The sequence below is a fragment of the Pinus tabuliformis genome, chromosome 8 (assembly GCF_031772625.1).
Source record: "Pinus tabuliformis cultivar Carrire ecotype Pingquan chromosome 8, CPIR1, whole genome shotgun sequence".
NCBI classification, from domain to species: domain Eukaryota; kingdom Viridiplantae; phylum Streptophyta; class Pinopsida; order Pinales; family Pinaceae; genus Pinus; species Pinus tabuliformis.
In genome coordinates, this window is record NC_142294.1 from 546,167,263 (window position 1) to 546,191,410 (window position 24,148).

The 24,148-nt window shown below is 40.4% G+C and overlaps 1 protein-coding gene and 1 pseudogene across 3 annotated transcripts in view; one reads left to right on the top strand and one right to left on the bottom strand.

Annotated features, from left to right (window-relative positions):
* LOC149236602 (monocopper oxidase-like protein SKU5 pseudogene) overlaps positions 1–21,782 on the bottom strand; it is a 29,261-nt pseudogene extending 7,479 nt beyond the window's left edge.
* Positions 1–24,148, top strand: part of LOC149236601 (uncharacterized) — a 79,536-nt gene that overhangs the window by 40,505 nt on the left and 14,883 nt on the right. The gene's annotated exons all lie outside the window — the stretch shown is intronic.

Below are 24,148 nucleotides of genomic sequence, written 5' to 3' on the forward strand. Positions count from 1 at the left end.
TTCGAACAGGAGTTCACCAAGAACATCAGGGCCCTTATGAGTTGATGATACTCAGAAGGATTTCCCAAATCGGGCCCGACAACACTTCTGCATAACTTCTTGAAGTTAAGTTCCATCGAAGTAGTCACGGACTTGCAGTCCACCATCCCAAATCTTTCAAGTAGCTTCACAACATATTTTCCTTGAGAAAGGAAAATCTCCCTTGGCTTTTCCAAGATCGCCAACCCTAGGAAGTAATGCATCAGTCCTAGGTCCTTCATATCAAATTCGGAAGCCAACTCTCTCTTACATTGATGAATAAGAGGGTCTGCACCTATCAGAAAGAGATCGTCCACATAGAGTACCAAGATGAGAGGTCTATCATTCTCAACCTTAAAGTAAAGGTTCGGATCAACTTCACTTCTTGTAAATCCCAACTTCATCAGATGCTATCAATCCTCTCATACCAAGCATGGGGTGATTGCTTCAACCCATAGAGGGTTTTCTTCAACCTGCATACATGTGTCTGACGATATTGAACTTCAAACCCCTCAGATTGTTCCACATAGACTTCCTCCTTAAGTGAGCCATGCAAGAAGGCAGTCTTGACATCCATCTGGTGTAGATTCCATCCTTGCGAGGAAGCAAGGGCTATAATCCAACAGATGGTGGTGTAGCGAGCAACGGGTGCAAATATCTCATCATAATCTACAACTTCCTTTTGAGAGAATCCTCAAGCAACAAATCTGGCCTTGAACTTCTCAGCACTTCCATTAGCACCATGCTTGATCTTGTAGAGCCATTTAGAGGTGACAATATATTTGTCCTGGGGTCTAGGGACCACATCCTAGACATCATTCTTCATAATTGACTCGTACTCTTCGTTCATAGCATCCTTCCATACTTGTTGCTTCATAGCTTCTTCGAATGAGCAAGGTTCAGACTAAATAATGGTGCTCATAGCAGTTAAGTACCCTTGGTACCTATTAGGCTTCTTGCTTTCACGAAATGTCCCCCTCGGTGCAACATGTCTCTTGACATCTTCGAGAGTTTCCCTCAGCCATGAGGGTCTCCTTTTGGAGGAGGAGGGCTCATGAGGAGGAGGATCAATGGGATCCATCGGTTCTTCAACATCGGGCATCGACTCATCCTGCGAATCTCCCTGATTTCCTGCATCTGCTTCTTTGTCCTTCCTTGGAATAGGAAGGTTGCTAATCTTCCTTAGGGCAACATCCTCATCAAAGGTGACATCATGACTCAACTCTACTTCTCTTTGACCAGGCACATAGATTCTATATGCCTTAGAAGTTTCATTGTAGCCCACAAAAGTTCCTTTCTTCCCAGATGCCTCCAATTTACTTCTCTTTTCTTTTGGCACATGAAAGTATACGGGACTACCAAAAATTCTAAAATGAGAAACATCAGGTTTCTTATTGATGAAAACTTCTTCGGGAGTTTTGGAGTCCAATGCTTGATGAGGGCATTGATTTTGAACATACACAATAGTGTTGGCAGCTTCTCCCCATAGGAACTTTGGAATTCCTTGATCATGAAGCATGGCATGAGTGGCTTCTATAATGGAACGATTCTTCCTTTCAGCAACACCATTTTGCTCAGGAGTATATGCAGTAGTAGTCTCCCTCTTAATGCTAGCTTCCCTGCAATAGTCATTGAATTCATTTGACTCATACTCGGTTCCATTATCGGTCCTCAATATCTTGATCTTCTTCCCTGTTTGATTTTCCACCAAGGCTTTGAAGGCACGAAACCATGAGAATATTTTGTCCTTATTCTTCAAGAAATATATCCAAGTTTTGCGAGAGAAGTCATCCACAAAGACAACATAATATAAATATCCTCCTAATGATGTCACAGGCAACATACCAGATAGATCAGAATGAACCAATTGCAAAATGTTTGTGGTCTTGCTATCACTTGAGGGGAATGGTCCCCTTGTATGTTTTCCCTCGGCACATCCCTGACATACACCTTCATGCTCTATTTTGAATTCGGGCATACTTGTAACCATCTTCCTTGCATCGGGTAGAGCCTTATAGTGAAGATGAGCAAACCTCCGGTGCCATAGTTCGGATTGAAGAGATGTGTCGCAAGACATGGCTCCTAGTGGACTTCCTCCAACTTGATATAAATTGTCAACCCTGAATCCAAGAGTAAATGCTTCTTTGAAATTTCTTTTCCACACACGTACCTTTCCATCGATGAATGCCACCTTGAATCCTTTGTCTTCCATCGCCGAGATAGACACTAGATTCTTCTTTAGATCAGGTACATATAGTACTTCTTGAAGATGAACAGTGTTACCTTGATTCAATTGAAGGGTAACATTCCCAACTCCCTTCACGGGATAGGTGGCATTGTCTCCAAGGATAATTTCCAAATTTGTATCCTTCTCTATCAGATTTGAAAGAGCTTCCTTGTACCCGGTGAAGTGCCTTGAGGCACCACTATCAATCAACCAATTTCCCAAAGTATCCGGAGGAGAGGCAGTAGAGAGGGTAGATATAAGATAACATTCCTTTTGCTTAGAATTTACAACATTAGACTCATCGTACCCGGAGTTTCTTGTTCTTTTAGAAGCTCGATCATTTCCAAGTTGAGTAGCAGAAGCATTCCTTTCCCTTTGTTGTTGAACCTGCCATTCCTTTGATTGTTGTAGTTGCCCTTGGAATGATTGTGATCATCATCATGAGATGTGTCTCTTCTATTTGGACACTCCCTAGCATAGTGACCAAACTTGTTGCAAACGAAGCATCTTCCCTTCCTTCCATTTTTGAATCCCGATCTTCCTTGACTTTGCTTCTTTGAACCTGCATTGTTCTTCCTCTTGGCATGAGCAGAGAATGCGGTAGGATTATTCCTATTCGAAGGCATCTCCAATTCCATCATCCTTGTTTCTTCTTGAGAACATCTAGTTAGCAATTCTTCAAAACCTGGAATTCTGTCGTTATTGAGAATAGTAGTGTTGAACACATGCCATTCGGGAGGAAGACCTCCAAGGGCAATGAGAGTGAGCTCCCTGTCAGCAATAACTTCACCAATCGAAAGAAGATCATTTTTGATCTCGGTAATCCTCATGAAGTAGGATTGAATATCCTCACCTTTTCCTTTCTTTATATCCTTCAGCTTGTTCTTGAGGAAAATAATTTGATTTGCATTGCTAGATTTGAACATGCCAACCAACCTGTCATATATCTCCTTTGATGTATTCAAATCGGAGATGTAAGCAACTAAGTGCTTATGAATAGAATCCTTGATGATCTTCTTGGCTTTGACTTCACCCTTCTTGTACTTTGTCTTAGCAGCGGCCGGTGCATTTGAAGGAGGTTCCAAAATCTTTCCTTGCACATAATCCATGACATCTTGCTCTTCTAAAGTCAAATCAAGAGACATCTTCCATGCATGATAATCAGATTTATCATGAAGCTTATCATCAAACTTGAAGTAGGATGTGGAGGCCATTGAGACTTGTTCTTGATCAGTGATTGCTCCTCTTAGTGATTTCTCTTCACTCTTGCTTGGGCTTTGTGTTCACCTCAACTCTAATACCATGTTAATTTTAGGATAACAATGGTATGTTCTATGCTTAGAGCAATTTTACTTCAATTTTCTTTGTTAGCCCGCTATCATATCCAATATAGCAATTACATCAACATGATAGTAAAATGCAGATAGAACATAAACAATAACGGTAGAAGACAAACCAACACAAGAGGACACAAGATATGGCACTGGCCAGGGAAAAACCCCAATGTGGGGAAACCCTTGATCAATTCTTCTTATAATTCTTCAAAAGTTCCGTAGACAGAGAGAGTACAATTTACAATATTCACGTGCCCAAACTGATCTGTCAAAACAACAGAAACATAAAACCCTAACCAGAAAATCAATGCTGGTCAATAGGGCTGAAATTGACCTCCAAAACAACTCGGTCAACCTTGGTCAACTCGACCTCCAACAACAAGATAATGCAGCCTAAAACAATTTGAAAATAACCAGTCAAATATGGTCAACAAAAGTTAATGCAACAACCTGAATTAGGGCAGTCAACGTAGGGGTCAAACTGCCTCAGTTTTTTGTGCCTAGAACAACGGCCTGCCCAAACAGAAGTCTCCCTCACAAAACTAAAGTCAAACAGGGTCAACATTGGTCAAAGTCAGCTTCCTGAAATTTCGGTCAAATCTAGGCAATGCAGCAGCTAGAAATGACAGTCTTCCTTTCGTACGTGTGGAGAGAGAGATGCCTAGAAATCCGTACTCAATCAAGATGAGAGAGAAAGATGAATGAGATGAGATGCCAAAATAAGGAGGAGGCACCTTGTATTTATATGCAACGTTGAACGCTGAAGGAGGCTAATTTGATGACTGGCCGACCTTGACAGTTTGTTCATAATCAAAATAAATTCATAACTTCATTTGTACATGTCAGAATGGGATGATCTTTAGATCAATCCTACACCTCTCGGAAAGAGGAATCCAAGAAAAATATCAACTGCCTCATAAGAGCTGTCCAAAGTAATGTTTGGCCCTAGTTTCCATATTTAATAGAAAATTTCAAAACTGAAATCCTATTGCAATAAATAATTTATTCGCTATGGCAAATATTGAATAAATTACACTGCAACCTTCACAAATAAAATCGCTGAAATTATAGCGTTGGAAACTGAGAAAATACTAGCGCACACATAAGAATGACGCCGTTATTTTTGGATAAATGTCCCCGAAAAAACCCAACTTGGGAAAACCGATGCAACAACTAAGGGTTTTATTATTAAGCAATAGTGAAATTTGAGTGCAATCTGTGGATGCCCAATTGGCAATCCAAACAAGAAGTAAATTTGGCCAAAATTACCTAAGGGGATTTCCCTTCCTCCACAAGCAACCCCGACACAACTTTCCTTTAGAAAACTCATCCTTCTGGACCCTCTGCGTTAGCTTCTGCGCAGTACATGCACAAACCATTGGATGTCTAAGACTGAAACTGGTTCTGATGAATTCGTTTTGCCTATCTCTGTTGAGGAAACTGATTCTCCGACCTTTTGGAAGACTTTCCCGACCTCTAGAAGCTGAATTGATTTTTCCTCCAACCAAATTGAGTTGCTCTTCTAAAGCAACTACGCAGTCCTCTGTGCTGCCTCACTAGGAATATCTTGGCCCCTCACTGCTGCCTCTCTGGATCTGGAAAACTCCCTCCGGATCACTCACTGACTCTGCTTCGATCTCTGGCTCTTCGGAAACTATTGCTGCTCTCTAGAAATCGATCTGCCAAAGAAATCAAACTCCTGAAGTGTCTTCTCCAAGTACCCATCGAATTCTTCTAATAATCCTCTGCTGGGACTCCAACAACCAAGATTAAATCTTAATCAAGGGCTAGGATCATCTTGAAGTCGATCCGTATGAGTTTCTAGAATTCTCACTTTGACTTAATTAATTATGATTAATTAACCATATTCCCTAAGTTTAGAATTAGGAAATAAATAAAAATAGGTTAATAATCTAATTAAACCTTCTCTTGGTGGAATTTCGAGAAACGATTTTTGGGTTTTGGAGATTTCATATATTCTAGCCTCTCCACCAAATTTCATGGCTAGAACACATTCGATGCTACAAAAACTAACAATAGCTGATTCTGAGCAAGCGCTAATAGTTTAATATCACGCAACAATTGTTTTGTTGAAAATCATGTAGCTTGGGAGGTACTCCCACAAGTCCTGGGTGTTGACTTGTGAGGAGAAAACCCACTTTGTGGGCAAAGTACCCAAGCCTATGGGTTTTGGACCGAAAGTCGTGTGCTTATAACCCAAAGATATCATTTATTTATTTTAATTGTTATGGAGGACACCTTTAATGGACAAAAGGGGCTCCTAAGGCAACATTAAAGAGCCTATATATTTGAGAGACCAATGGAGAGGTCTCACATCATAGCAATCATTCTTGTGTAGAACATCGAGCCTAGAGAAGAGAGCCACAAATCTCCAAGAAGGGACGAATAGCTCAATGAAAGTTTGTTCTGTGATTTTTGAGTTAGGGGAAGAGGTTGAGTTGCTTGTCAATGCATTGTAGGATGAAAAGAAGCTACTTGATTTTGTCTTCTGGTTGATCAATAGAAGGCTGTCGAGAGGTTTAGCTAGAGTAAATTCTCGCTAGGTTGGGTTTTGTTCATTGTGGAGGCTAGGTCGAAGCCCTAGTATATGGTTGAAAAACCTTAGGAGATAAGAAATAGGGCCGAAAGGCCTCTGAGTACTAGGAAGACTAGGTCGAGGCCTATCTTTGTAGACCGTAGACATAGGAAAGGGGGTTGAAGAGCCTCAGAAGTCTTGTAACGCAGACCGAGTTGCCTTAGATCTTTGTAGAGGCCAACAAGGCATAAGAGAGGTTTGATGTTCTACGAAGGATAGATTGTTGACTGTTAAAGGAGCTGTGAACAATAGTATTGGAGGCTAGTTATGCAGTGAATTTGAAGGACTAAATTTGTTGTGAGTAGTTGTTTGTATAGAGATATGAAAGGAGCCAAATCTTTGTTTGAAGGGGGCAAAGGACAACCAGATAACAATTGATAGAGAAGGACTAAAAGGGCTACTTGTGAAAGGGCTACATCAACAAGTAAGCTGATTGTTTTGTCATTGTTTTGTTGGGCAGATTGAAGGTCTAAAGGAGTTGACCTCAAGCCCTAGTTGTATCCTATGTATATTGTGTCTTGTATCAGGTTTCATAAAGGGCCATGATCCTAGGTACAGGAGCCCTATGATTGTTTATTAAAGGACTAATATAACAAGTTTTGGGCCATCTATATCTGTGTACTTTATTGTTTCATTGTTGTTATATTTCCACCATGCAAAGTTGTTTTGGTTGAACACTCCTAGTGTGTTTGTGTGCTAGTCTAGCCATAAACTAGACCTAGGGTGTAAGGAAAATTCAACATGGTTTCAAAGCTGCTTTGAAGGGACAATTGAATTAGAGTTTGCACAAGAAACAACCTAAGAGGGAGCCGGTTGATTTGTTGTTGAAGGACTAACAACATGTCAAAGTTGATTGCTAGTCTAAGGTATGAGGACAGGTTAGATGGGCTATCCAAATATATTCCTTGGAAGGAAAGGATTAGGCTGGTCTTGTTGGTGAACAAGATATGGGAGTTTGCTGACAAGGAGATTTCTATGCCAACAACTCCTAAAGAGTTGGTTGGGTTTGAAGATTGGGATGCGAAGGCCAAGCTGATAATCCTGGACGGAGTAAAGGATTACTTGATACCTCATCTTATCGGGAAGAAGATTGCGCATGATATGTGGAAGGCTCTTCAAGATTTGTTCTAGAATAAGAACGAGAATTGGTTCATGGTATTGAGAGAGAAGCTAAAGAGCACCAAGATGATGGATGGCGAGAATGTGGCTTTGTATCTCACGAGGGTTTCTCAAGTTCGTGATGAGCTTGTTGCCATTGGTGATAACCTTCCAAAATTTGAATTAGTGAGGATTTCCTTGAAGGGCTTCGCCGAGGAATGGAAGCCATTTATCAAAGGAATAGTTGCTCGAGACAAGTTGCCATATTGGAACAGGTTATTGGATGACTTCATCCAATAGGAATTGCATGACAAGGATCTTCATAAGAAGAAATCTGATGGAGAGAACATGGCTCTCGTTGGTAAGATGAAGGGTAAAGCGAAGGAGGAATTGAACAAGATGAAGTGTTTTACATGTGGCGAGCATGGTCATTATGCGAGTAAGTGTCCACATTGGAAGAAAGGAGATAATGAGAAGAAGACCCACGTTTCCTAAATTTAGTGGAAAATGTGGCAATAAATTAAGCCAACAATTAAATAAATGGATAAAAATAAATATCCACACATGCTAAATGATGTGGAAATGAGGTGGAAAATCATGGATGAGTTAAAGTGAAGTCCCAAGGTGATGTGGACTCCTAAAATCAAGGAAGAGGCATGTGCTCAAGGAAAATCTAATTTTTGGAGGGGACCACAAGGTTCCCAAAGAAAAATGCATTTATTATGGAGAGGAATTTGAATTGCTTGGATGAGTCATCCTTTTGGTGGGATTTGACTTGGAGTTTGACTGAAGATGAGTGGAGAGTGGTCTCCTACCACTCCACTCCCATATACACTTGTCCCTCCTCAACAACGAGTTAGCTCCTCTCAAGAATTACGTGGGCCTCTTTGGAGAATTTGAGTTGCACAATGGAGCTTTGGGATTGTCATCATCACACTTGGCATTTGGTTCTTCATTGGGACCACCCATTCTCCTATATAATTGAGCCTTGGGATCTCATTTTGTATCTTTTGTACTAGTTATTCTGCTTGGGGAAGCTCTGCTTCTGTGCACACTTGTTCTTCATATGAATAAAAAGACTTTGGGGTTCATTAATGGGTGTTTCTCTATTGGAGTTGTGCTTGATTCAATGATGCTATAATTCTCTACTTATGTTTTATCTTGTAGTTGCTCATATGCTTTATAGAGTTATGAATATACAAGTATCTTGTGTTTACAATTGGTTTATTGATATGCTCTAGGCTAGACAACTCTATCTATTTTCATACAAATTCTAGAGTTTTCTTTCCATTGTCTATTGATTTAATCCATATGAGCTAATGTACTTTGAAGTTTTGTAGAGGACATATTTGGATCAATTAGCAAGCGTGAGGGGAAGTCTTCAAGAGACCAACCCACTCTTGGCATTGCCTTCAAGGAGCTCCTATTGTTATTTGAATCTTAATAGCTTATCTTTCAAAAGTGTTGGTTTTGCAGGGGTCTTTTTGACATAGTTTGTGCTTAAGTCAATTATTTCAAGCAAATCTTCATCTTTTACTCTTGTGCTTTCATTTATTATTTAGTTAGTCAAGAGTTTTTCATAAGTTAGACAAGTGATTGGGTCTTTTCCCATCACTTGATTTAGCTTTCTTGTATATTATTTTGTAGTATTATCACTCACTTACATGCCCTCTTTTTACACTAACTTTGATTCTAGTTTTGCAACCCTAACATTTTTCTTGTAGGTTCCCTTAAGCTCCAAAGATTCATTTCCAAGGAGGCCGTGTGCATAAAGAGTGCTTGTGGAAGAAGCTAGGCCGTGCATCACTTGGAGCTTCTAATTTCTAATTGTAGTGCCTCTTCTTCTCTCTTGAGGCTCCCATTCTTGTGGGGAATTCGTTGTTATTTAAAGAGCTATTATTGCATTGTTCCCATCAACCTTTTTGGACAACCCTCTAAGAGGCCCTAACCATCATTGTAAACCATAATAATAAAATTTCTCTTTTAGTGGGAGCGTGGGTTTTACCCATTGGCATCCCTATCTCCCCACTTTGGGAGAGAACTTGTGGTTGGATTGACTTGTAGGCTCTAACATTTTTTTTACATCACATCACATGCATGCTTTAAATTGGTAATTAACATAGCCACACATCTCATTTACTTTCTTCAAGTTTGCTAAAGTTCTTTAAACTTGCACCATTTACAATTGTTGCTACAAGTCTCAAATTTACATTTTCCTTTGCAAAGCAATTTACTCTCACTTTGTGCAAGCATTTTCATTATTTTGTTTTAGCAAACTTTGACATACTTGGCTTGGCTATTGTCTAAATCATTCATGCTTTATGGTTGTGCCACATTTCCATTTTGAGTATATTTGAAGCATTGTGTATTGGGCAAATTTATCTTTCAAGGCAATCATTTACTTTCATGTCAAGCAAGTTGTCTTTCATTTCTTCAAGTTAAGCGTTTCTTTTGCAAGCTATTGTGAGCATAAATCTCAACTTTATTTTTCAAAGCATTGCAATTTAGTTGCTAATAAACATCAACCTTCATTTGCTATAACTTGTCATTGGAGTTTATGCATCTTATGTTTACTTGAGGAAATATAGAAAGTGATCTTATGGAACAAAAAAATTCCATTCTTCACATAACACTTGCAAGCTCATTTGCATATCATATTAGGCATTATAATTTAGTTGCATTTTAACTAAATTGACCTCCAAGCATAAGCTTGGTTGATAGAAATCATAGGAAATGACTTACTTGGAAAGTTCTTCCAATTGGTATGAAGTAAGGTAAAGCCGTGTGACCCTGCAATTATGAAGGTGGCTTGTCCCTTTGTAGGAACGAAGAGACGCTGGCTAGTCATACTCAAGGGATGGGTATCGTTAATGACACCATAGTGTCCTGGTCCCCTCTTTCTTACAGTCACCCCAATTTTTACCCTTTGGTAAGAGCTCAAAAGAAAGACCTCTCACTTAGATTAGGCATTTAGATTAAAAGTAACCAAGATAATTGCATCCAAATCTAGTTTAGGTGCATTTCATATTAACACATCTCATTGCTTTACATGTAATTAGTCATTATACTTGTCATTTTGAATATGTGTTGAATTCAATACTTCATTTTGGCAAGTATTATCTCATCAATATTTTGCAAGTAGAATTCTAATTGGGTTTTTTTTGCAACATATCCTTGTATGCTTTGGATTAACAAGTGATCATATATTTTGAAAGCATTTTTATATCTTGTATTGATTATTTTATTGTGCTAACATCTTTTGTTTCATTTTCATGATTGCTTGTGCTTCCATTTGAAGCATTTCATTTATTTTGAACAAGTATCTTTCATTTTTTGAGCAATATTTTAAAGACACTGGTTTTACATATGTTTATTGCTACTCATGTGTTGATCATTATTAAAGTTGATTTTGGCTCCCATTGCTCATATTATATTTGCTTGTAATCTATAAAAAAGTAATCCATTTCCCTCTAACATCTCCTAGAAACCTCACATTTTTTAACTTAGTTTTCCTTTTAGGGACCACCCCCCATAGCTAGCCTAGAAGATAGCTTAAACGAAGATAGTTGGGAATAGGTGACAACCCTTCTCTTTGATTTGCCACCAACCACACCTTGTGGGGTTAAGAGCTTTTCTCACTAACAGGTAGGTGCGTGTGTCAGGTGGCAACAGGCGCAACTGAGAAAATACAATACTGATCACTAGCATCACTGCATTCTCTCGGACACAACACACGCTCACTGAGAAGCCTCTCTCAATCTTGTGCTACTGTTGTGTCTAAGTACCTCACATTAGGATCAATTTATTATTTTCATAAGCTAAGATTGATGGCCAAAATTAGCTCATCAAGTTAACTAAAGATAAGTGACATTACTTTAGTTAACAATCCTATCTTTAGTTTTCTCTACTTTAACTCAAGTACAAGTCATAGATTTAGCTTGCCTTCCATGCACATCAACGTGCATGCAACTCACTTGCACACTCTGCATGTCAAATGCAAGATCCTAACGAGGCAAATCAAGGTCCTTCTAGTCAAGACACAAGAGTATAAGTACCTTCCGAGCTACAAAGCTCAACACTCCCACTTAGCGAGGGAGGTACTTTTGGAAGAACCTCCTCCACTTTATTCTGTCTCCAAGTCCATCTCAGTACGTTTCTCCCTCTGACACTGAAGCCTGTCCTGCTACTAGATATGAAACCTGAGTTGAGAACCTGTCACATCCAACCATGCTCCGAGGATCCTGCTATTGAGCATCCATCAATGTCATATCATACCAGCTAAGGTTCCTAGCAGTACTTGAAGAATCACTCCTCCTTGCCACCTGCACCCTCTTGCCAACTAACATTGATCTTGTATCCAAGATCCCCTTAGATATATCGATGGGTTGTCCCGACAACTTGTATGACTGCCCCTATTTAATGCCAATCACTACCGTTGCATCCAAGGTCGCTCCCTCTAAATATAGAAGCACATGTCCATCCGGAACAAAACTTTATATCTAACATCCTCCAAGGATGATATTGAGAGCATGTGTACCATCAACCTTGGAATAAATAACATCCCTGTCACCTCCAGAATCCTCCCGACTCTAGCTAGAGTCTGACACATCCAACCCTCTTCATCGCATGCGTGGTGCTAGCTCCACTAAACCAAATATAGTTTGAGCTTGTCTCTGAAATAATTCAGAATACTAACCTCATCCCCATCATGTGATTGGATGCTCGTTTGTTGACTAGCCATGATCCACTGTCCTCATACACAACAATACTTCTGTTAGAAACATAGGAAACTAGAGAAAATTCCTTCTTGAATTTCTTCGTAAAGTCATCTATCTCAGTTGACGCTGATGTAGCCACTTGATCCTCCTTCTTCTTGTGTGGACATTAGCTCTTATAGTGACCAGTCTTGTGACACTCAAAGCACTTCACTTTGCTCATGTCCTTCATGGAGGTAGATCCCCCACTTCCCTTTACTTTTTCCCTTCCAGCAAGAGAAAAATTCTCCTCATTATTGATTTGGGGTAGCATTGGATGTGCTCTAGCCACGAAATTTGGTGGAGAGGTTGGGGCACATGAGATCTCCAATACCCAGAAAGGGTTTGGGCAGATTCTAAACAGATCAGGAGATATTAAAATAATTAATATTTTTAATGGAGTCCTTAAGTATAAAATTAGGGAAAATAAAATATTAATGTGCGTTAATATGAATTTGTGTTAAAATGGTCCAAAAGACATGGATCAAGCCAGTTCTAATCTTAGTCGTTGATTAGAGACTTAATATTGGTTGTTGGTATGTCAACAGGAAAAGTATAAGAGGAGGCTTGAGGGTCACTTGGAGAACACACCAGAGTGATCAGTCATTCTATTCTCTAGAGCGGGGTTTGCTAAGAGAGATAGAATTAGTGGTCGGGAGATGCTGCTAAGGGGCATTTGAGTACAGAGAGACGGAGAGGCAGAGATAGTGCCGGGAGAGCAGTGCAGTAGCCAAGGAGAGTGACGCAGAGCCAGCCAGGGCTCACACAGGGCCACTCGGGAGCTGCGTAGAGCCTCAGAGAGGCCAGCGTGACTGACGCAGAGGGCCAAAGGGCTGATGCAAGGCCTCTCAGGGCTGACGCAGACCCATCCGGGGTGACGTAGGGCCAGTGTGAGGCAGAGGGGCTGATGTAGTCCAGAGAGAGGCTGACGCTGTTGTTTCTGGGGTAGATTGGTGCTGAGTAGCTGCCGGAAGGATTATCTGGGGTTTCAGCTAGTAGATTTGTCAGAAACTGAGAGGTATTACTGCCAAGGAAATTCTCTGTTGGGTAGGTCAGTGTTAGCACCCAGATTGTACTCTGATATTGCTTAATAAGAAAACCATCAGATCGTTGCACCGATTTTCCCACATTGGGTTTTTCCAGGGACATTAGTCCAAAAATAATGGTGTTATATGGTGTGTTTGTTTCTGTTTCTTTTAGTTGTTGATCTGTAATATGTTGAGCATGCACTAGCGTTTATTTTCAGTATTTACATTGTAAATAACTTGTTAAGGAAAATAACAAGTAGGTAGGAATAAATCAGATAAAGTGCATGGAGGGTTTCTAAGTAAATTTAGAAACTTCAACATGGTATCAGAGCGTGATTGCAGATCACAGGAGGACTAAGAGACATTAGCCGAGTGGAGCAATAGCAGCAAAAAACAGCTGTCCCGAGGTGACAAAAGCTGTTTCTTGCAGTGCAGAAACCAAGGAGTGTGACGTAGAGCCAGCCAGAGTCACGCAGAGGAAGCCGGGAGCTGCGCAGAGCCTTAGAGAGGCCAGCGTTGTTGACCCAGAGGGCTAGAGGGCTGACGCAAGGCATCCCAGGGCTGACGCAGACCCATCCGGGGTGACACAGGGCCAACGTGAGGCAGAGAGGGGCTGACGCAGTTCACAGAGAGGCAATTGCTAGGGTCTAGAAGGCTGTAGGAATATTGCAGAGTGGAGCTGGTGAGGTACTGTAGTCAGAACAGTACCTGACAGAGCAGGGCCAGAGGAGTTGTTATCGAGGGTTTCTAGCCGAGGAACCCGGATCAGCAGTGCAGTTGCACAAGACGATCAGAGTAGGGGGCATCTCGACAAGCGGTAGAAGGATTTCCAGGAGGGAAATCAGGACTCAGAGGGAGTCCAGAAGAGAACTTCCAGACGAGAAGTAGAGACTCAAAGGAGTCGAATAGAGAACTTCTAGGAAGGAAGTAGAGGAGCATCATGGCACTGCACGGGGTAAGAGACTAGGATAGACTGGACGAAGCATCGAACTTCGCAGTCTGGAAGGCCAGAATCTTATCAGTGCTTGACAGGAATCGTGTCAAGAACTTCGCCTTAAAGGTAATAGCTGTCCCAATCGACCCTAGTGATAATGACAGGTACGAGGAGGTGATGGCGAGGGCCAAGTGCATTATCCTTGACGAAGTCAAGGATCATGTGGTACCACATATAGCCGAGAAGGAAACGACATTTGAGATGTGGGAGGCTCTCAAGAAGCTGTACCAGCATACTTCTGTGCAAAGAAGAATGCTGCTTGAGAATCAGATGAGGTCGTATCAGATGAAGAAGGGACAATCGATTGACACCTTCCTTGGAGGACTGAATGAGATCCAAGACCAGTTGATTGCTATAGGGGCGACACTGGATCAGGAGCTAATGGTGAGGACAACCCTGAATGCTTTCTCAGAAGATTGGGAAGTATTTGTCCAGAGTATACTGGGCAGAGGGACACTTCCACCTTGGGACAAGATGTGGGCAACTTTTCGCCAGGAAGAGATCAGATGACAGTCGAAGATAGGTAGTAGCAGCAAGGGGATCAAAGTCAAGCAGGAGGAGGAAGATGTGGCCATAGCATCTGAGGGAAAGCAAGAGAAGCGGAAGAAGAAAGATCTCTGCAAGATCAAGTGCCTCCACTGTGGGGAGTTGGGTCATTATGCTACCCAGTGTCCAAAAAAGAAGAGTAAGGGAGAGTCTTCCGAGACTAAGGCAGCACCAGCACGGGCAGAGAAGGAAGTTTTGACAGACGATGACTGTGCCATGAATGCACACACGCCACTTGAGCGGAAGTGGGGAGACATCGAGCTGTAGTTAGGTGGACTATAGGCGATGAGGGGCAGGATCCTCGAGGTACCCAGCCTCTTGGATTAGACCTTGCTACAGGAGCCCCGTTGAGGAGTAGTAGGATTGGTTGAGTCGAGTAGAGACGGATGTGGATGAAGCGGTAGAGAGAGCTACAGTGCATGAGTCCCGAGACAATGCAAGGCTAGCAGGCTGCAGCAGTGTGAGAGGCATAGGAGTGTTGCACCAGTGCAGGATGGCACAGAGAGGTGTGCAATGGTGCGAGATGCAGGGAGTTGTTGCAGTAGCGCAGAGGTCAGAGAGGGAGCACTTGTCAGTGGTAGACAGAGCTTCAGCATCAGTGGGTGTCTCTAGCCCAACAGGGAGGTCAGTTGGGAGATCAGTTACTTACTTCTTAGTAACTGAGTTGCAGTGCAATAGTGGGCAACACGATGCAACATGATGAGAGGAGGTGCAGTGCGGATGCAGTTCTGGGAGAGAGGACCAACAACAGCACGGATGCAGAAGTAGCTGTAGTACAGATGTAGCAATGGCAGTGGCAGAATCATGGGCAGTAGTACAGGATGCAGCAGTGCAGAGGATGTTGGGCAGGAAGGCCTAACATCAGCACAGGTACCGATGTCGGATGATCGGAGTAATACTCAGTGAGGAGTATTGCTAGAGCACAATCCTCGCCAAGAGGGAGTGTTGATTTGGGGTAGCATCGGATGTGCTCTAGCCACGAAATTTGGTGGAGAGGTTGGGGCACATGAGATCTCCAATACCCAGAAAGGGTTCGGGCAGATTCTAAACAGATCAGGAGATATTAAAATAATTAATATTTTTAATGGAGTCCCTAAGTCTAAACTTAGGGAAATAAAATATTAATGTGTATTAATATGACTCTGTGTTAGAATGGTCCAAAAGACATGGATCAAGCCAGATCTAATCTTAGCCGTTGATTAGGGAATTAATCTCGGCCGTTGATATGTCAACAGGAAAATTATAAGAAGAGGCTTGAGGGTTACTTGGAGAACACACCAGAGTGATCAGTCATTCTATTCTCTAGAGCTGGGTTTGCTAAGAGAGATAGAATTAGTGATCAGGAGATGTGGTTGAGGGGCATTTGAGTACAGAGAGACAGAGAGGTAGAGATAGTGTCAGGAGAGCAGCGCAGTAGCCAAGGAGAGCGACGCAGAGCCAGCCAGGGCTCACGCAGAGGCAACCGGGAGTTGCGCAGAGCCTCAAAGAGGCTAGCGTGACTGATGCAAAGGGACAGAAGGCTGATGCAGGGCCTCCTAGGGCTGATGCAGACCCATCCGGGGTGACACAGGGCTAGTGTGAGGCAGAGGGGCTGACGCAGTCCAGAGAGAGGCTGACGCTGGGGTTTTTGGGGCAAATTGGTGCTGAGTAGTTGCCGAAAGGATTATCCAGGGTTTCAGCTAGTAGATTTGTCAGAAATTGAGAGGTATTACTGCCAAGGAAATTCTCTGTGGCTAGGGCAGTTTCGACACCCAGATTGTACTCTGATATTGTTGAATAAGAAAACCCTCAGATAGCTGCATCGGTTTTCCCACATTGGGTTTTCCCGGGGACATTAGTCCAAAAATAATGGTGTCATATGGTGTGTTTGTTTCTTTTTCTTTTAGTTGTTGCTCTGTAATATGTTGAGCATGCACTAGTGTTTATTTTCAGTATTTACATTGTAAATAACTTGTTAAGGAAAACAACAAGTAGGTAGGAATAAATTAGATAAAGTGCATGGGGGGTTTCTAACTAAGTAAACTTAGAAACTTCAATACTCATCAGCCTTTCCATCAGGTTGGCCTGCAATTTTGGAATGTCTCCTTGTCTCCTCCTATACAGAGTCATCGTACAATGTATCCCAACTGGGTAGATTTTCCTATGTGACAATCCCATCAATGAAAACATTCCACTTTGGAGGAAAGCCACTCAAGGTTGATTTGACCAACTCTTCACTGTCAATAGTTTCCCCCACTACTGCCAAATCATCTCTAATTTGAGTGATCTTGGTTAGGTATGATGCAACTGTGTCAATTTCAGACATCTTGGCTTGGCTTTTCTCAATTTCTCCTTCAACACCATCTTCTTGTTTTGGTTTGTACTCTAGAACAACTTGGTTAAGGATGCCCAAATCTCATAAGCATATTTCTTTCCCGTCATATGAGGTATAACATGGTCTCTAATGGAGTCTAGGATTATTCTCTTGGCCTTCACGTTTATCTTATTAAACACAACCAATTACGTAGGATTTGCAAAAATTTGGATGGCCTTGTCCACGATGTCCCATAACTCTTGCTCAAATAATAGAACAATCTGCTCCTTCCATGGGATGAGATTTCCTGCCCCGTCCAACCTTTCTTGGTAACGTAGCCCATTAGCCATTTCTGTCACACTGACCAACAACTAACTTTTCACCTTCTGCCCCACTACTCAAAACTGCTATCCGCTGCCTGGAACTGCCACATGTTGCTTGAGACTTCCTCCCTGCTTCCCGAGGCTGCCCAGAGCCTTCTTGCTCCTTGCTTGGAAATCGTTGGTGTTGCTTGGACACTTTAATGGTTTAGTAGTGATTTTTTTTAATATTACATTGGCTGACCAAAAAAATTATTATCTCTTGCACGACAACTCTCATCCACCCGACCACAACTCCTTGTTGCAGTTGTTCTACACCATGATACAACTTGTAGATGATGGCAATTAACTTGGCAACTTTTACCTCGCCCCCCACACACAACTCCTACTCACAGTTGGACTAATGATGACTGTTTGTTCCATTGTTTCACCCCCGTAAACCTCCTCTGCAACCCAATTCATGCTTGGTCATCTCTCTGTGCGTGTTGACTTTTTTGTTGGGTGTTGCAACTGTGTCAACCGATTTTTGGTGCCGATTGGTTCATTATTCCGACGACCGTTCTAGTTCGACCTTCCCCCGACCAATCTCCCTTTTTTTGGTTGTGTGCTAGTGTTGCAGTTGAGTTGGTCGACTTGCCTCTTGTGTTTTCCCCCTGCATGAGTGCTGTCTTAGCCTGAATTACTGTGATGGCTGGGCCATCTTGATTGGTTTGACTAGCTGGTTGGCTATTGGTTTGCCTCCCACCGCTTCTGTGCCATGGCGACTATCGACTGCTTTGGCGGCTAATAAGCCATCAAGCCTTTGTCCTTTTTGCTATTATTATTATTATTTTAAAATTGGCCCTTCCTTTTACATATTTTTTAAAGAATTTCTTCTTTGCTCCTTCTAGAAAAAAAACTCGTTGCCTAAATTTTTTTGTATGATTCAAGCCAACTTGGCTCCTGCGATTTGACATGAACCCGACTTCTGGCGATTTTGAGATCAATTAAGAGTTTTGGCTCTGGTAACATGTTAGACTTTTCAGAACTCAATGCCTGGTATTCGGTTCCCAACAATTACTAAGCAAAAGGAATACACAACTAGATTCCTAACTCATAAAAATATAGTGGAAGCAAAATTAAATACTCGATCTGAATCACACACAAAATTTTTTTCTACCCAATCATCATTTTTTCATTAATATTACAAAACTTGGGCTCCAATACCAAGGATAATGGCCCAGACGAGAAAATACAATACTGATCACCAACCTCACCGCATTCTCTCGGACTCACGCTCATTGAGAAACCTCTCTCAATCTTTGTGCTACTGTTGTGTCTAAACACCTCACATTAGGCTCAATTTATAACTTTCATAAGCTTAAAATTGACAACCAAAATTAGCTCGTCAAGTTAACTGAAGATAAGTGACATTACTTTGGTCAACTATCCTATCTTTAGCTTTCTCTACTTTAACTCAAGTACAAGTCATAACTTTAGCTTTCCTTATGTGCACTGCTGTCCTCTGAGATAATTCTAGGTTAAGTAATTATGCCCGAGCATCTAAAATATTTTGGTTGTTTTTTTAATTTGTAGAAGAGCAATGTTTAAGCTTATGTAAACGAGTACTGTGTCCTAATTTCTCTTCAACACAATGAAAGGGCTGTTTCTTCACTTCTAAATAGTAATTTAGCTTTAAAAGATTTGGAATGAAGAATTTAGAGAAAATATGAGTTTTATGTATTCAGATAGAATATTTAAAATAATCATAAGACAGATGCAAGTAAACTGTGTTCACTAACCAACATAAAGGCATCTAAATTCATGAAGAATTGGCAATTAATTGATGTAGAGGAGTTTATTTAGACATATAGTCTAATAAACTAATCTCTGTAATTGATTATAATTTCGTAGGAGATTTAAGATAGATTGGTATTCAGTTTATATCTTACTCAGATTTCTTCATAAAACTAGATACATGTTGAAATAATAGAATGGAATGAATAACATGAAGAAAACTCATAGAGATAACAAGCTGTTTGAAACAAATTCAGAATCCTTTTATTGATATCAGACAACTTCAGATACATGTAATTCTGCTTCAAATAAACTTAGTCCAAGGGTGCAACCCTTTTCAATTTGAATTGGGAATTATTTATACAAAGTGTTCCCAAATTATCTAAAGTAAATATCTAGATACATTGGAAAAATATCTAGATCTGTTTCTACAAAAATAGTACATAAATATAGGGAAATGAAAACTATTGAAGTCGCTGGCACTACTTTTGAGGATTTCTGGTGATGACTGGATCTGAAACATAGTTGCCTCATTGCTGACTTTCTTCTGGATGTTTGCTAACTTTTACTCTAGTAATTCACATAACTTTTCCCATTTTCTTTCATCTGGAAGTGAAAATCTGATCAACTTTCGATAGACTTCATCTACTTCTGTGTATTTTTCAAAAGTAGGCTTAACAGGAAATAGATGACTTATTTTAAGATCAGTAGATCATAATTGAGGCCTTCCATGAATGCCTTTCCTATAATAGTACCTTTGATCTTTGCAAATTTGGACCTGTCTGTAGCAATGGTAAATAATTTCTGCTGATAGTCTTCAAGCTTGACTAATTCGTCTCCCATTCCTTGTAGTCTAGGGAGACCCTTCTGATACAAAACATTGAACTTCTTATGAAATCTTTGTACCATCGTTTGCAAACTGTCAGACTTGTTTTCTAATTGCAACATTAGATTTTTCTTGGTGAGAATTTTTCTTACTTCCAAGATGGTATCTGTTCTGTCCTCTATATCCAACTCTTCTAATTCTTCTCTGGTTTTTGAATTCAGGAATTTGATTATAGCAACTGCATCACTGGGTTTGTTGTCAAGTTCTCTCTTGACATCAGCTATCAGAGATTTTGATCTTAGTACTAATTTATCTTGCTCGAAGATAATCTCTATGGATGGCCAGATTTTTGTAATTTCTTCATTTATTTCCACCCAAATGTTCTCTTTAGCTTGTGCAATGGTATCTGCCATAATATTTTGGTTCTCTAAATATTCTATTCTTTGTGCAAGCTTATATGATTTTTGTAGTTCTGCCAGATAAGTATTATCTACTTTGATCTTCTGTTCTTGTAAATTGTTTAACTTTGTTAGTTTCTCAATCTCCTGATCCTTGATAGACAAATCATTCATTGCTTTAGTCAAATCTGCTGGTGTAGTGCTGGATTGTGTCTCTGCTATTGAAGCTGCTGTTGAAGTCGATGTTTCCCCTGCTGCTGTACCTGTTGCTGGAATGACAGTCAATGGAATTGCTTGCACTGGAGCAGTCTGCTCCTCTTTTTCTTTCAGAAGCTTTTCGATTTCCTTTTCCATTTTAGAAATCTGATCATTTTGTTCAATAATAAGCTTGAACAGATTTTCCTTTTCCTTCTCCAATTCTCCAAATTCTTTGGCTTGTGGATCTTCAGTTGAAGGAAGCTTTAGCTGCTTTCTCAATGCTGCTATATCTGTATTTTATTTTTGATTATCTCTTCTACTGCTTTTACATCATTGGGATCATATCCCAATTTGATCACTAGTTCCTCTAAAGATTTAATTTTTGTATCTTTAGCTAGAGAAGAGACTTTCTCTAATTTTAACTGTGCCTGGATATTATGTATAGTGGTTTGAAGCTTGGCAGCTGTCATAGCAAAATTAGTTAAAGTATTGAAAATAATCTCACCAGACTATTTGTGCAAATTCGTCTGGTCTATAGGATCAATTGTTCCTGTATCAAAAGAGAAAACTGACTGCTTGTAATCATCTGCTGACTGAGGTTGAGGAACCTTGGGCTCCAAGAAAGCAATCTGCATTTTTCCTTTTTCTGAATCAAAGGCTAAGAGGAGCTTGTGTTGGGAAGTAGATGTCTGCTTCCAAAACTATGAGAATGTAGTGGCCTTAAGTGCAAGATTCTTTCTTTTTATTTCTTGATAAGTAGCAAATATACTTGGTTCTTTCTGACTCTGTCCCGACTCTCTTGTTGGTGATGAAATTGATGTATCTGCTGTCTTTGGAGTCATTGGGGATGAAGGAATGATGTCCTCTCTCCCTGACACTGAAGGGGTGCATGTTCCTGTAAGAACAATTGGTTGTACTTGTTCTGTGTTTTCTTGCTGTGTCTCCCCTACATCTATGGTCTTCTGTCTTTTATTGTATACTTTGAATTCCTTTGCTGAAATCTCAGTTACCGAAGGGGAAATGTTTTCCCTTGGTCTCTTTCCTTTCTCTTGCTGAACTGGAGTGTAGCTTGTTGACAACACTTGTTCTTCTGCTTCCTACAATGTATTCTCCTGCCAGATTTCTTGATTCATGAATTGTTCTATTTCTGGCCTAGGAGTATGTGTATAAGGACCATATTGCTGTTCCATCCTTAATTTTGAAATTACACCCAGAGGATCATAGGACCATGTAAAGCTGTGCTTGAAATTCATTTGCTTCAAAATGTCATCTTCATCCTGTCCTGCTGCTCTTGTGTTGCAGATGAATGGGCCAACCTCTGCTTTTATCTTGAACTGTGCTTTCTTCTTTGTTGCTAGAAAATGTATTTGATCCATATTGATCATCTGTCTAATATATTCTAGAGCAAATATTCTAATTGGTACAAACTTGGGGAGTTTGTAAGGTGGTAGTTCACATCCATATATTCTAATTTTTGAGTAAGATTGATACAGATACCAATCTCCTCTCTTAGTCTGGTCACTCAACTGTAGGATTCTTTTGATTTCTGGATGTATCCTAGGCTCTGCATCACTATTTAACAAACTGGCAGTCACATGTAAAAATTGATCTACAAAATCACTGAAAGTAAATTCAGTGTTGTTCTTTCTGACCAAAGAGGTCTAGTGAATTATTCACTGAGGGTTTCCTTGACTGTCTAGCTTCTGTAACTGGAAAGGAAACCTGTCTGATTGATAATAAAGAAATAAATATACCAGGATAGATTCATACTTAAAAACTCCTTCGGTTGAGAATTTCATGAACTGGTCATGAATGGATTCTGCCAAAAACTCACTATAACAGAACAAAACATGAGGTTTTTCATTTGAGGAAAACACAAAAAGGAAGGCTAAGATGGTTTCATCAACCCACTGGTCTGAATGGTATCCTAACAGGCATGAAACAATTGAGATTATTTGTTTGGTCATCTCTGGGAACATGGAAGATGGATAAGGAGGGTTGGCTCTAGGTAACTGAGCATTCTCTGGCAGAAAAGTCTCAAATATTTTAGTTCTTTTTGAGAAGTTGAGCTTGTTGTATATATCCATGAGTATGTCAGGGTGAAAATCTTGCATTGAGTTAGAATTATGGACTTGGAGCATTTCTGAGATGGAATTGCCATTGATGGCAAAAAGAGGACTTCACCATTTTGGGCTACAATAGTTCTCTAACTGGGAAGATATCAAAATTGACACCAGGTGACAAATTCAGGAAAGTTATAGGTTTGAGGGAAAATAAACTGGGGTAAGGTAGAATCCCACAGTCCTAAATCATCACTAAGGTCAAGATTTTTCTGCTTGAGCCAATTGTGAAGTTCGTAAAGATCGAATTCACAATTGGTTGCAGAAATTTGGTATAATTTGTCAACTAATGGTTTGTGATCCAAATCTACAGGTGGAGGAAGCATTGGATTTTCTGCAGAAGTCTTTTTCTTTCTGGAAGACATAATTCAACGGATATTGGGGAAAATGCCTGTAAATACCTAGTAAAGGATATTTGATCGATTGAGCGACTAGATAATGATGATTGCTTGGAAGAATCTTGCGATGAAGGTACTCTGAGTCTTTTACCAGTGAATATTTGAGCGAACGGGACTGTAGGGTTCAGGGACTAGATTTATAAAAATATGATCTAATCCGTTATAATAGTACCGTTTATTAGGAGCGGGAGAAGTTAATGCTAACGGATTTATTATAATGGATGGGCAAACGAATAGGCAAACATATAGATTTATGGCGGGAGGTATATTTATTTAATAATCGAGAGAGGGACAGGTGGCATGCTGCGTGGTGGAGTAGTCATAGCGCATGAAAAGTCAATCAACGGTAATCAGGAGTGAATGGTGTTTTTTTAGGGGACCCAAAGGGGGGGTAGGTGGTAATTGGTTTTGGAAGGGGTGGGGTAGTTGGTAATTGGTTTTGGCAGGGGGGTGTGGGTGAGATAGGATAGCGTCACGTATGTCTGGGCGGTATATTTGAAACTGCCTTCCCGGACACCCCCCCGTCAGATAAAGTTTGGATGGGGATGGGGGGCGCGAGGTAGCCTGATCGCTGTTGATCTGGATGGGCCAGATCAAAATCGTTGAAAACCAATCAATCTTTATTACATAGTGACAAACTGTCACTTCAACGACAAAAGGTTTTTGTCGGATATGCTTACTTTACTAAGCATACTTTATTACATGCTAATGACAACTTTAAAAAAGATTAAAATTAATATAATGCTGCATTTAAATGTGCCCGCTAATACAATGGGAAACATATATTTTTTTATTTTCTTTTGTTTTCCCTTCCTTACTTTTTCATTTCTCATTTTTCCTTATTTTCTTTGTTTCTTTTTTATTTTTTATTTTATTTAATTTTTTACTTTTTATCTAACATTTTTTTAAAATTTTTCTTCTAACTACAGAAGGAATATCTAACTTATCAAAACCATTTGTGTTACAACATGCACATCACATCAACATGGGTGCAACTCATTTGCACGCTCTGCATGTCGAATGCAAGCTCCTAACGAGGCAAATCAAGGTCCATCTAGTCAAGACACAAGACTAGAAGTACCTTCCGAGCTACAAAGTTCAACAAATATTCGAGACTCTAACCGAATGGGACTTTAAATTGCAAGTGGAGGTTGGTGATAAGAGTCAGAACACTGTTAGAGGGTTAGGTATGGTGCCATCGCAGAACAATGTGTTCCATACAAA